Consider the following 12647-nt stretch of genomic DNA (forward strand, 5'->3'; position numbering starts at 1 on the left):
CAGAGGGAATTATTCCTAAAATATTTACTGGTAAAGGTGTAATGATAAGAAACATTAACTTTCTTTGGTTATTTGTATATGCTGAGAATAAACATTGAACTTTCAACTACTTATCACTAGATTATCCATAAACTGACAGTCCAAAAATATTGCTAATCCAGTATATTTAATCAGGGATGAAATTAAATTGAAATGAAAAAAATCTATTAAAAACTTCACTTGTGGAATAATTAATAACAAAAAGGATTTCTTTACTCATGGCTGAGAACACTGAGATACAATATAACAAAAAGTGTGTGTCTACAAAATTCAATTTCTTCATTGAAATTTATAATGGAGAGATTACATGATTACATGCATTACAACCAAGTTTTACAAAAATCTAGCCATTCACAATTTTTGGCAACAAAACCAGCAAACAATTACTTGCTTCCATTACACTTGTAAGAGGCAATTTGAGAAGATACTTCCCAGGAATTAAATTTTGTGGATAAACATTTTAGTTAATTGCATTATTGTTCTCAGAACATTGAAGGCAGCACTAAACCAAACCAAGAAATCCAATTTCTTTATTTTTTTTTTCTTCTCAAGCAGTTAAATTCTCTTTCACTAACACATTTTGGACCCAAGGAAAAATGCATATATCAAGTATTAGATGGATTGGAAAGATATAAAAGAAACTATTATTTAAGTATAACATTTATAATGTTTTAAAGAAGAAAAATGTAGTCCTCCCAGGACAAATAATTTCTAAAAGTATATATTTCAAAGATGTATGTAAAAGTGTACTGCTGAGAGCACTGGTGTTTTGAAAAATTCAGAGAATACTGTAGCTATTCGTTCTAGCCCTCTATTCATATTTTTTTATCAGACAGTCTTATCCACCTTTAATGCAATGCATCTCTCATATATCTAAGAGGTGTTGTTCTTTAGAATAACAGTATCACATTAATGTCTGTATAATTATAATATGTAATAATAATAATGTAAAAAGGGTCTTTTAACATGTCCTCAGATTTCTTCTTAAGTATCTTTACCTGATACTCTACCACTCAGGAAAAAATATATTCCCCAGAACAGGTCATTCATTATTCTCTCTTCTCTAGTAAAATCATTCTCCTATGCTACCACTTCTGCAAAACTTTCCCAAGGTCTTCCATTCTGAATTAATTACTCGCTTTTTCTCATGCTTCTATTATGGTTCTCAACATACTAGTATTACAGTAGAGCTAATTATACATGTTGCTTTACTCTCAACTAGTCTTGATCTTCTCGAGGTCAGAATAGCATAATCACTACTCCAGAACTTAGCAGCGGTTTTATGCACACTACACACTAATATAAGATGTATTAAATAAATAAGTGTTTACATAAATTACAATTGTGTTGTAATCTTCATCCTCGTCAAGATTTATGATGACATTCCTCAGTCTTTGAAATATGTTAACTTAATGAAGTAGTAGTTATTCTGCATTAAGCAAATATAACCAAAGGTGATGTTTTTAATCAGTTTCCTCTGCTTGTGAGTATATAAGCTTGAAATTGTTTAGAAAAATGGATATTTACTCTGAAAAACAATAGAGAGTTTAGTATCACACCTCTTTCACAATTAATGAGGGACATTAATTTGAAACACTTTTTTTACACTGAAAACTCTGAAAATTTTTTCAAAAAAATCCTATAATACTAACATATGGGACTATAAGTTTACATTTACCCCTGTATATAATTAATATAAAGCAACATCCAGAATTTTTTTAATTATTAAACTTTTGAAAAACAGTTAGGGAAATCAATGATTCTAATACCTTCAAGCTTTCTGGAATACTTAGTGGATTTTTTTCCAAGCACAAAAACTAATTTTCAAAATCATATATATTTTTTTAGGTTTCTGAAAATATATTGTACATATCCTTGTTTCCTAACATGTTATATTAAACACACACACTAACTTTTTCTTCTGAATGACCCAAGATCATCAAAGAATTGCAGCATCCTATTTTTTTTTAAGAGCAAAAATGTCCTTTATGGATAATCTATTGCTGTTCTCACTAATTGGACAAATGAGAATTCTATAATCCAGAGAGATTACATGATATGCCCTGGGTCTCACAGCAAGTTAATGGCAAGACCAGGCCTAGAGTGAAGGAAATTTGACCCAGCATTCTTCCTAACAAAAAATACATTTGCAAAATGTGTATAGGTCAGAGCCTCTTAGATACCTAAGGAAACTTTGCTCTGATATACAATAGATCCAGCCTGCTATATTTACTAAATTTTTCTGACTTTTAATGCTTATCTGTTCCCTATCTTTAATATACTATATTAGATTCATATTAGTTTTCACTATTTCTTTTTTTTTAAAGTAATTTGGTAAACTTAATCTGCTGGGTCTTAGATGCTAGGTGACCACATCTGTTAGAACACATTGTAAAATATATTCTCAATGAGGGCCTTTTCTATGGAAAAGCAAATGAGCTTTAGATAGAATAAAAGATCTAAAATACATCTGGAGCAGAAACAGTTAAGCTGTAGTTTCTGTGGTTAGTTGTTTTGGGATCATTCACTAAAGGAATCAAGATACACGCCTAAAAAAAGTGAATATCAAGAAAGGGAAACTAATAAAAGCTTCTTTTTGCACTTGGATGATGTAATTTTTCCAACTCAAATGCAGAGACCAATAAAATCAGTTCTTTCCATAGTCAAGCTAGTATTTTTTTAAAAATCACTATTTTACTCAGCACTTGAGTTTAAAATATTTGCACAACTTCAATTTATATAATAGCAATGGCACCTAAAATAGAAATAAAATATAAGGAGGAACAAAATAAGGTAAGAGAAATAAATCAAAAGTAATTTTAAAAATAAATATATACATTTATCATATGACCCAATCCAACTCTTGGGTATTTATCCTAGAGAAATAAAAATGTATGTGTATACACACATACATACAAGCATATGAATGTTTATAGGAACTTTTTTATCACCAAAAAATTAGAAACAACACAAATGTTCTTCAACAGGTAGATAAATATAAGAATTGTGAGACATCCACAAGATGGAATATTGCCCAGCAATAAAGAATAAATACATTACTTATATACTGCAAAACAAGGATGAATCTCAAAGGCATTATGATGAGTGAAAGAAGCCAGTTTCAAAAAACTACCTACTATATGATTCATTTATAGGACATTCTGGAAAAGATAAAAATATAGGAATGAAGACAGACACATGGTTGCTAGGGGTTAGGGACAGAGGCAAGGAATAGCTACAAAGGATCAGCATGAGGGAATTTTTAGGTGATCAAAATACTGTAAGCAAACACAATTCTATCAAATCTTACATCTCAGAACTATACATAGAAAACTAAAAAAACAAACAAACAAACAAACAAACAATCACAAGCACAGATAGATAGACAGACAGATTACAGTCAAAGTTACATGGGTATATAAGTATGTTAAAATTGCTCATTTACAATGGGTAATTTTAAAGACCATACTCACTAAAAATTTTTAGAAGTGGACACTCAATTTAAAAAATCATGAACAAATCCCTGTCCTATAAAAAATGTGTGAATAATAGACTCTTTTTACCTTCTAGCTGTGGCAAAAAAATCCCCAATCTATAAATATTTACAGCATAGAGCAGCTCTCATTCTATTCAATATAGCATCCCTGATTCAGGAGAAAATGAGCAGCCTTTTCAGAACCATAATAAAATGTCCCCAATGCCATGAATTAGAGGCAACAGAGGACAGTTTAAGATAAAGGAGATCTGGTTAAGTACAAGGATGAGGACACAAGCTTCTGTCGGGGCCACTGCTGGTTCAGGGTTTATCCATAAAAATCAGAAATGATGGAATGTGAACATCATGATTATCTTAGAGGTTATACTTCCTACACGCCTCCCTATTCAGCATTGTTCTGAATGAAATATGAATGTTTCAAGTTGAGGTTGATGGCTGAGGTAAGTGATAAGGAGCATGCTACCATACAAAGAAATTGAAATTTGTAATTAATATACAAAGAAAATGGTATTTTTAAATTGAAAATGATTTTTCTGCCTTAATTTTAATAAGACATTTCCTAAATGACAAGCTTTTATCAGACATTTAAAATATAACATTTACAAGTAATTAAAAAAAGAAGGTGAGGATACAGGTGAAGTGACAGCTTCTGAAAGTGAACCCTGATTTTCTTTACATGTGTATCCAAAGCTTTAAAATAATCACACTGCAATAAGCAGCTATCCCAGGAAATAATCACGTATGTACCAAAAGATGTATATGAATATATGCCTTCCTCAGTAACATTTATGATGACTGTGATGCTCGCAAAAAGGTACTTGGCCATATTATAAAGCAATAAATATGTTTATGTATTTATTTAAAAGGTAACTTAGAATTCACACCAAACTGTTAATCACGGTTTTCTCTGGGGATGGGATAATGGATAACATTAATATTCTCTCTTTGCAACATTTTTTAAATTTTCCATAATGAGTATACACGAATTTTATAATATAACATTAAATACTTATGGTTAAACAGTTAGATTATAAAATTTAGTCATTATAAAACATAAACTTTTTTTTTTTACCAGAAACCTTTAGTGAGAAAAACTATATGCACCAAAAATTCTAATATAAGGATATTCAGTAACTGGTTATACTTCTTTAACTGCTGTAAAATTATTAGAAATGGGTTTTATTTTTGTATTCCTGTGGTTTCGCATGTGCTCCATTTGCTGTTCACTGCTTCATAGTCGATTCCGTGGCGTAAGCAGTGGCTGACAATGTTTGCTCTGCTTAGCTGACTGGCAGCTATCATTCCAATGCCAGGCTTATCTTTATGCAAATTTCCCAAAAGGTCACCATTTATGCGTGTAAATTCTGAAGGGCACTAACTCTACAGCTGACAGATTCTGACAGCCACTATATCTCCAAGAATGGAATAAGCAGGGATAACTGTCTGAATAATTAATGTGCTTTTACTCTGCCCATGGCCAGTTTTTACATTCTGCACTTTCTGACTGGATTTTTTAGATTAATTAGAAAATGTGATTTCATAGCAAACCAAAGCTTTCCTTTTGAATTCAGTAAACACTGAGTAAAAAAAGTGAGATACCTTCAGTTTAAAGTTTTATACCTGTAGAGATCACTCAAACCTAAATATAAAAATTAACATCTCGCTCTGGGTATTATTTTTGTAAAAAAACAAGCATGATTATTTCTGCATAAACATTATTATTTTGTAAATACACACAAAGAGTCCTGCTACCTGCAGGTCAGTAAACGATGCCACCCACAATCAGGGTGCCAGTTTTAAACCTTAGACTCATTCCACTGAGACTTCAACTTTCTCTATTGAAATGCAATCATTCACTAAGACCTCCTAATTTGACCTCTGAAAAGTCTCAAATGTGTTATTACCTCTCAATCCCCAATGTTTTTGCCTCAAATCCAATCTTAATTATACCTCACCTGAGTTTTTGTAAATATTCCCAGATAATCCTCCTGCTTTTAGCCACACAGTCACCCACATACCTCCAAAGTTACATTTCTAATATCCAAAACCATGAGCAAAGGCAAAAAACAAAACAAAACAAAACAAAACAAAACAAAAAAACAACAACAACAAAAGAAACCACAGAAACTAAAAAAAATATTACAAGGAAAAATATTTAGAATATATTAACTGACTAAAGGGACGAGATAAACAACAAAATTACATGTAATGTAGTAATATGTGTTCTGGAGAAGAAAGCAGGGGAAGAGGACAGAGGGTGCACCCAGGCAGTTTCGATTTTAAATAGGATGTTCAGGGAAGGCTGCCATGAAAAGAGAGTATTTGAAGCCTAGGGAATAAGTCATGGAAACAACTAGGGAGAATGTGATTGGCACGGGGAACAATGGGCTAAAGTACAGTGGCTTTGTGTGTTCAGCAAACTGCAATGTAAACAGGGCAGCTGGAGTGGACAGGAGGTTGAAGATAGAACATGTCTCTGAGTGAGGTATAATAAAGACAGTGGAGCAACAACCAACAAAAGGCTGTTATAATTCTCCACGTGAGAAGGGATTGTGATATGGACCACGGTGGTAGCCAAGGAGGTGATCAGAAGTCAGAGAGAAAGTGCAGACGTATGTGCAATATGTGCGAAAGAAAATCCAACCATTACTCCAAGGACTTATGCCTAAGGATTTGGATGAATGAGCCATTAACCAAAACTTTTTTCGGAGTGATGTTTCTGAATAGGCTTTGTAATTCTGAAAACTAGTTTGACACTGTGGTTAAATACATTCCAAGAGGTCATTTACTGTGGTTAATATTTCTCCAGTACATCTTTCCTTTGAGGTTTAAGAAATTATTATAGAAATATGTACTTCTTAGAAATGCCAAACTTACTCTATTCCAAATGCTATGTTGAAGCATAGAGAATAAGGTCTGTCTTCAAAACTTCACCTCTTTCCTCTGTTTCCTCTCAGATTTTCTTTTGTATCTTGTTAAAATAGAATTTGAGGTTCTTAAGGCTAACAGTGGGGGGAGGCGTTGACCAGTCTACAAAGGGGCATGAGAGAAGTTCTGGGAGTGTTGGATATGTTTTTTATCTTGACTTTGGTGGTAACTTACACAATGTGATGTGTTTATGAAAACAAAATTATGAATTACAAAGAATGAGTTTACTATAGATAAATTATATATCAATAAACCTGATTTTAAAAAATAATCCAGCAAGTATTATAAATTGACACATGTTGGAAACGCATATATGTTGTCCAAATGTAAAGGGAGTGTCTCATATTACATAATATGTTCTAACACTCATCTTTTCTGATTAAAGCAATGTTCCTCATGCCATCTTCCAATAGTACTTGCTGACACAGTAATACCTCTTTATTTGTTGCCATGCAATTGTTTTTGCATGATTTCAGCCAAGTTCACCACAGCAGGAAGAACTAGGGTTTCCCCAATGACTTTATTCCTTCCCTGCAGGAAATCTTAAATAAGGCTTCTGAACATTTATCATAAAGTTGGGTAGAAATTTGTAGATGACTCAAGTGAATATGACTTTAAACATTACTGAAAATTCCAGAGAAGTTTGCACCTGTGTTTCAGATATTAATTTATTAAGAATAGTCTTGGCTATTCTTATTGTTGTATACTATCATTAACTTACACCTCAGACAAAATATGTACTTAGGACAAGTTTAATCACTTATGATATAAGAGAAAAAGTCCTATTTTACAATCTTCTTGTTAATTTTAAGTTTTTAGCTAGCTCATTAATAAATGTGAGGTTGTTAATGTTTATATCATACTAGAGGCCCGGTGCATGAAATTAGTACACAGGTGTGGTCCCTAGGCCTGGCTGTCAATCTAAGCATGAACGTCTGGTGTGAAAGGGCAGGTCCCAGCTGACCTCTGGGCCCTGGGCAGCACCTGGCCCCCGAGGCCCACACGTGCCCCCCTCCGCCTGAGTCATGGCGCCCGAGTCCCCATGCGGAGACATGGTGAGTGCGGCCAGATCCACGACCGGGGCACAGTGTGGGTCTCTGGGCCATCCAGTGGCACTGCACAGAAGTCAGGCGGGCAGCACACTCTCTCCCAGCCGGCCTCACAGACCGCCTCCTGCGCGAACCCACGGGGAGCCCAACTGGCCCCTGCGGTCCCAGCAGCTGCAGCCCGGCTCACCCGGAAGAGGGTGCAAAGCAGGCTCCTCTCAGGCGTCTGGCACCTGAGCGCAGGGGCTTCATCGGCATGCGAGCCCTGGCATCCTGGGGGAGGGAGGCAGGGGGAGTGAGAGTGAGCTCAGCTGACACCCCACATTCTCAGTGCATCTCAGACCCCGTCACCCCCATCCCCAGGTAGCCAGAGAGAGGTCGCAGTGCAACGCCAACACCCACCATGCTCTACACCGCCCTCTGGTGGTCAGTTCACGTCATAGTGAGCAGTCGAACTCGCAGTCTCCAGTCGAATGACCGCCCGAGGGGACAATTTGCATATTAGGCTTTTATTATATAGGATAATAAATCTGAAAAATCTATAATAATAAAAGCATAATATGCTAATTAGACTGGAGTCCTTCCTTCCGGACAAAGCCGCAACAGGCGGGGCTGAGGCAGACCCCAGCCAAGGCGGTGGCGGGTGGGGGCCGAGGCAGAAGCGGCCGCAGCAGCTGCGGGGGGGGGGGGGGGGGGGAGGCAAGGCCCTTGCACGAATTTCGTGCATTGGGCCTCTAGTATCCTATAATAGGAGTAGGAAAAATGTCAATTTTGTTATTTTTTTTTAATTGTAGACTTGGGCAGTAATCAAACAATCTACATTTTGTAATTTTTATTTAACACTTCATAAAATCAACTGTCTAAATATGAGGACTAGTCTATTTAAAATTGATAATAATTCCGTTAATGCACTTATCAAAACACATGTAACATCAGTACACTAAAATACTCTCTTAAAAATAAACGTTGCCATCAAAATCCAATGAGATTCTACTTGACATCCATTTGGATGGCTATAATCCAAATGACAGACAGTAATAACTTTTGGCAAGGATATGGCGAAACTGGAACGCTCACATATTTCTGGTGGAAATGTAAAATGGTGCAGCCACTTTGTAAAATAGTCTGGACATTCCTCAAAAGGTAAAATATAATTACCATATCACCCAACAATTTTACCCCAGGTATAGATCTAAAAGAAATGAATACATATAACTACACAAAAACTTGTGTACAAATACTTATAGCAGCATCATTACCAATAGCCAAAACGTGTAAAAAATCCAAAGTCCATCAACTAATAAATGGATAAAAATGTGATATATACATATCCTATAATGGAATGTTATTCAGACACAAAAAGAAATTAAGTACTAATTCATACAACAAGGATGAAACCTAAAAACATTATGTTCAGTGAAAGAACATACAAAGGGCTATGTATTGTATAATTCCATTTATGTGGTAAAGCCACTGAGGTAGAAAGTATATCAGTTTGCCAGAGGAGGGCATGGTGAGGGAAGTAACTTTTCATGAGTACAAGGTTTATTTTAGGAATGAAAGAAATGGTTTCACCCTAACCGGTTTGGCTCAGTGGATAGAGCGTCGGCCTGCGGACTTAAAGGTCCCAGGTTCGATTCCGGTCAAGGGCATGTACCTTGGTTGCGGGCACATCCCCAGTAGGAGGTGTGCAGGAGGCAGCTGATTGATGTTTCTCTCTCATCGATGTTTCTAACTCTCTATCCCTCTCCTTTCCTTTCTGTAAAAAATCAATAAAATATATTTTTAAAAAAAGAAATGGTTTGGATTAGACAGTGGTGATACTCATACAACATTGTGAATATACAAAGACCCACTGAATTATATACAATAAAAAGGTGAATTTATGATATATGAATATTTCAGTTAAAAAACAAGTAAGCAAATCATTCAACACTGTAAAAATTCCTATGATTCCTACAGAAACTTCATATTTAGGGGACTATAACAGTCATTATAGTAAATGTTATAAGATCTTAATTCTTTTTTTATTTTCCTCCAGGAGAGGTTCTAAAATGTTCTACTCAAAACTCTATGGGTACCATTAAGTTAATAATCCATTCTAGGAATTAGGATGGAAAATTAAGCTTTATTATGGCAAATCTGATATTCCATGGACTGTTCCAAACCTATTTTTCCAGACTCATCTTTTAACATTGTCCAGCCACATGTGCCTGATCTTTTAGCCACACTAGACATATCAATTCTTCATTTGCCATCCCTAGCTCCTTCATGTCCCTTTACACAAGCTATTCTATTGGCCCGGAATGCATGACCCCACCTTCCCTGCCTTAACAACGCCTCAGTGAATTTCACAGCTTCCATGAAATTTTAAGAGCCTTCACCTAAAGTAACCTACACCCCCACCTTTTTGTCTCCTTACAGTTTGTCATTGACTTTTTTTAAGTATATAAAATAATTTCCATAGAGTTTCAATTTCCCACCAGCATTTATTTTCTCCAGAACATCCAGATCAGATATAAGTCTTGCTTGGCTTTAGTTTTTTTTTTAAAAATGATTAAAGCAACCTATTTTTGTTTAATTTATTTCTTTCACTAAGTACCAAAATCCATTTCATATGCAAGTGAGTAACAGAATGTCTGAAAATGTATTTAATGTATAAATAAGATAGTAAATATAAATAAAATCAATTCAATCATATCTACTCTGGAATATAGGAATAATACTAATCATCTGCATTGTGAATAAATGTGGAAAGAAAGCAGTGACAATGAAACTAAGATAAAAATATTACAAGAAGGAATAACAATTGGAAAAATTAGTGCCTACAAAAACAAGTACAGTATTTTAATAGTCTAAGCTACTCATTACCTTACCCTAAAAAGAAAAATAGAAAACCTTTGAAAACATCCTATATAATAAAACCCTAATATACAAATTGACCAAACGGCTGAACAACCGGTGTGTATGACGCACACTGGCACACTGACCACCAGGGGGCAGACGCTCAATGCAGGAGTTGCACCCTGGTGGTCAGTGCACTCCCACGGGGGGGAGGGGGGCGCCGCTCAGTCAGAAGCCAGGCTCATGGCCTGCAAGCTCAGAGGCTGTGGCAAGAGTCTCTCTAGCCTCTGCTGCAGGTAGGCAGTAAGGAGAGAGGGGTCCCGGAGGGGACCCCCCGCTCCCGAGTGCATGAATTCATGCACCGAGCCTCTAGTATTGATAATAATTTATAAAACATATATCAGTAATTCAAAATGAACATGAGTTATTTTAATATGAAGAATAATAAAGTTAATACTTCGAATTTAAGGCTATCTATATATATAAAAGCCAAGCAACCAGAAAGTTGGAATAAATGGAACAACTGTAACAACCAGTCACTATAATGCATGCTGAAGCCAGCCAACTGGCCTGGTTGGGGGGCGGCCTCTCCCCACAGCTGGCCCCGGCCATAACAGGGACAGGGCCGGCCAGCCAACCACCAGCGGCCCCTCCCCATGGCGAGTCCCACCCCTGATCGGCTCCCACACTCATGATAAGGGGCAGGGCTGGCCGGCCAATCTCCCGTGTCCCCTCCGCCCCACTGGCCTGGCCTGATCAGTCCCATTTGGGGTAGGCTGGCTGCACCCCACCCGTGCATGATTTCGTGCACTAGGCCTCTAGTCCTATATAATAAAACCCTAATATTCAAATCGACCGAACGGCGGATTGACCAGTCGCTATGATGCGCACTGACCACCAGGAGCTGCCCCCTGGTGGTCAGTGCTCTCCCACAGGGGGAGCACTGCTCAGCCAGAAGCCAGGCTCATGGCTGGAGAGCGCAGCGGCAGTGGAGGGAGCCTCTCCCGCCTTCGAGGCAGCACTAAGGAATAGCGAGCGTGGCTTCTGGCTGAGCAGGGCTCCCACATGGGGAGTGCCACGCAGACAGAAGCTGGGCTCATAGCTGGTGGGCTCACAGATAGCAAGCGTAGCAGCAGCGGTGGGAGCCTCTCCCGACTCTGCGGCAGCACTAAGGACCTCTCGGGGGATGTCCAACGGCCAGCTTAGGCCATTCCCCAAGGGGTCCTGGACTGTGAGAGGGTGCAGGCTGGGCTGAGGGAACCCTCCCACCCCCCGCAGTGCACGAATGTTGTACACCGGGCCTCTAGTATCCTATATAATAAGGAGCTAATATGCGAATTAGAACGAACAGCTGAACAACCTTCCAGATGACCTTCCGGATGAAGCCAGGGCTGCAAGGGGCTGCGAGGATCAGCCAGAGCTGCAGGGGCCAAGCCCCTTGCATGAATTTCATGCATCGGGCCTCTAGTTTACAATAACTTATATTGTAGACAATACAAAATCGCTCTCCAGAAATTAATTTCAGTAACTTCAAAAAGACAGAAAATTTCAACTTCACTGTTGAATGATTATTATAAAGGCCTACTTTATCTTCAAATTGAGGAAGTAGAGGTAAGCTATGTGGACAGGGACAGGGATGGGGGAGGGGTAGAAAATAAAACTAGGTGGAGTTTCTAAGGCATCCCAACTGGGCAGGGAGGGCTAGAGGCATGAACTTTAAAATGTATGGATATTGGTTAGACAGGAAGATGGAGATGACCAATCACAAAGCAGTACAGTGTAGAAACCAATCCCAAGTATGTTGCCAAGGCAAAATTCTTTGAAAAGACCAATCAGGAGCTAGCAAGGCTGTTTCTACTCCCTAAATTAAAAGGTGCGTATTTCCTCTTGCCCCCAGCATGCAATAGGTTCATTCCTATGGCAGGAGAGGACATCCCTTGCACCCACGTGGCTTATGGCCATGTGGGCCTTCACACATGGACTAACAGACTTTAATTAGCTTGGATGCTAAACTACTCGCCATTGTAACATGGAAAGGAGGCTCTGGACACTGTCCTGCTCCTGGAGCCCCAGTGCACCTTTTCCAGGACCAGCTTCTCCCAATAAACTTTGGTTCCATTAATCGTTTTTGTCCACAACTTCATTCATGACAAGAACCAGACTCAAAACACCCACATTTTTTGGTTTCAAAATGATTTTCTGAAGAACATGCACATATGTATGCCGGCCTAAGGTTATGTTCTTCAAAATCTTTCTATATCGAACTCTATAAATATATTTGGGATAAATAAAAA

General features: G+C 37.6%; 1 protein-coding gene across 9 annotated transcripts in view; it reads right to left on the reverse strand.

Annotated features, from left to right (window-relative positions):
• The window catches only part of ADGRL3 (adhesion G protein-coupled receptor L3), a 761705-nt gene that overhangs the window by 576943 nt on the left and 172115 nt on the right, over nucleotides 1–12647 (reverse strand). The gene's annotated exons all lie outside the window — the stretch shown is intronic.

Source organism: Cnephaeus nilssonii (assembly GCF_951640355.1).
Source record: "Cnephaeus nilssonii genome assembly, chromosome: 1".
Taxonomy (NCBI): Eukaryota; Metazoa; Chordata; class Mammalia; order Chiroptera; family Vespertilionidae; genus Cnephaeus; species Cnephaeus nilssonii.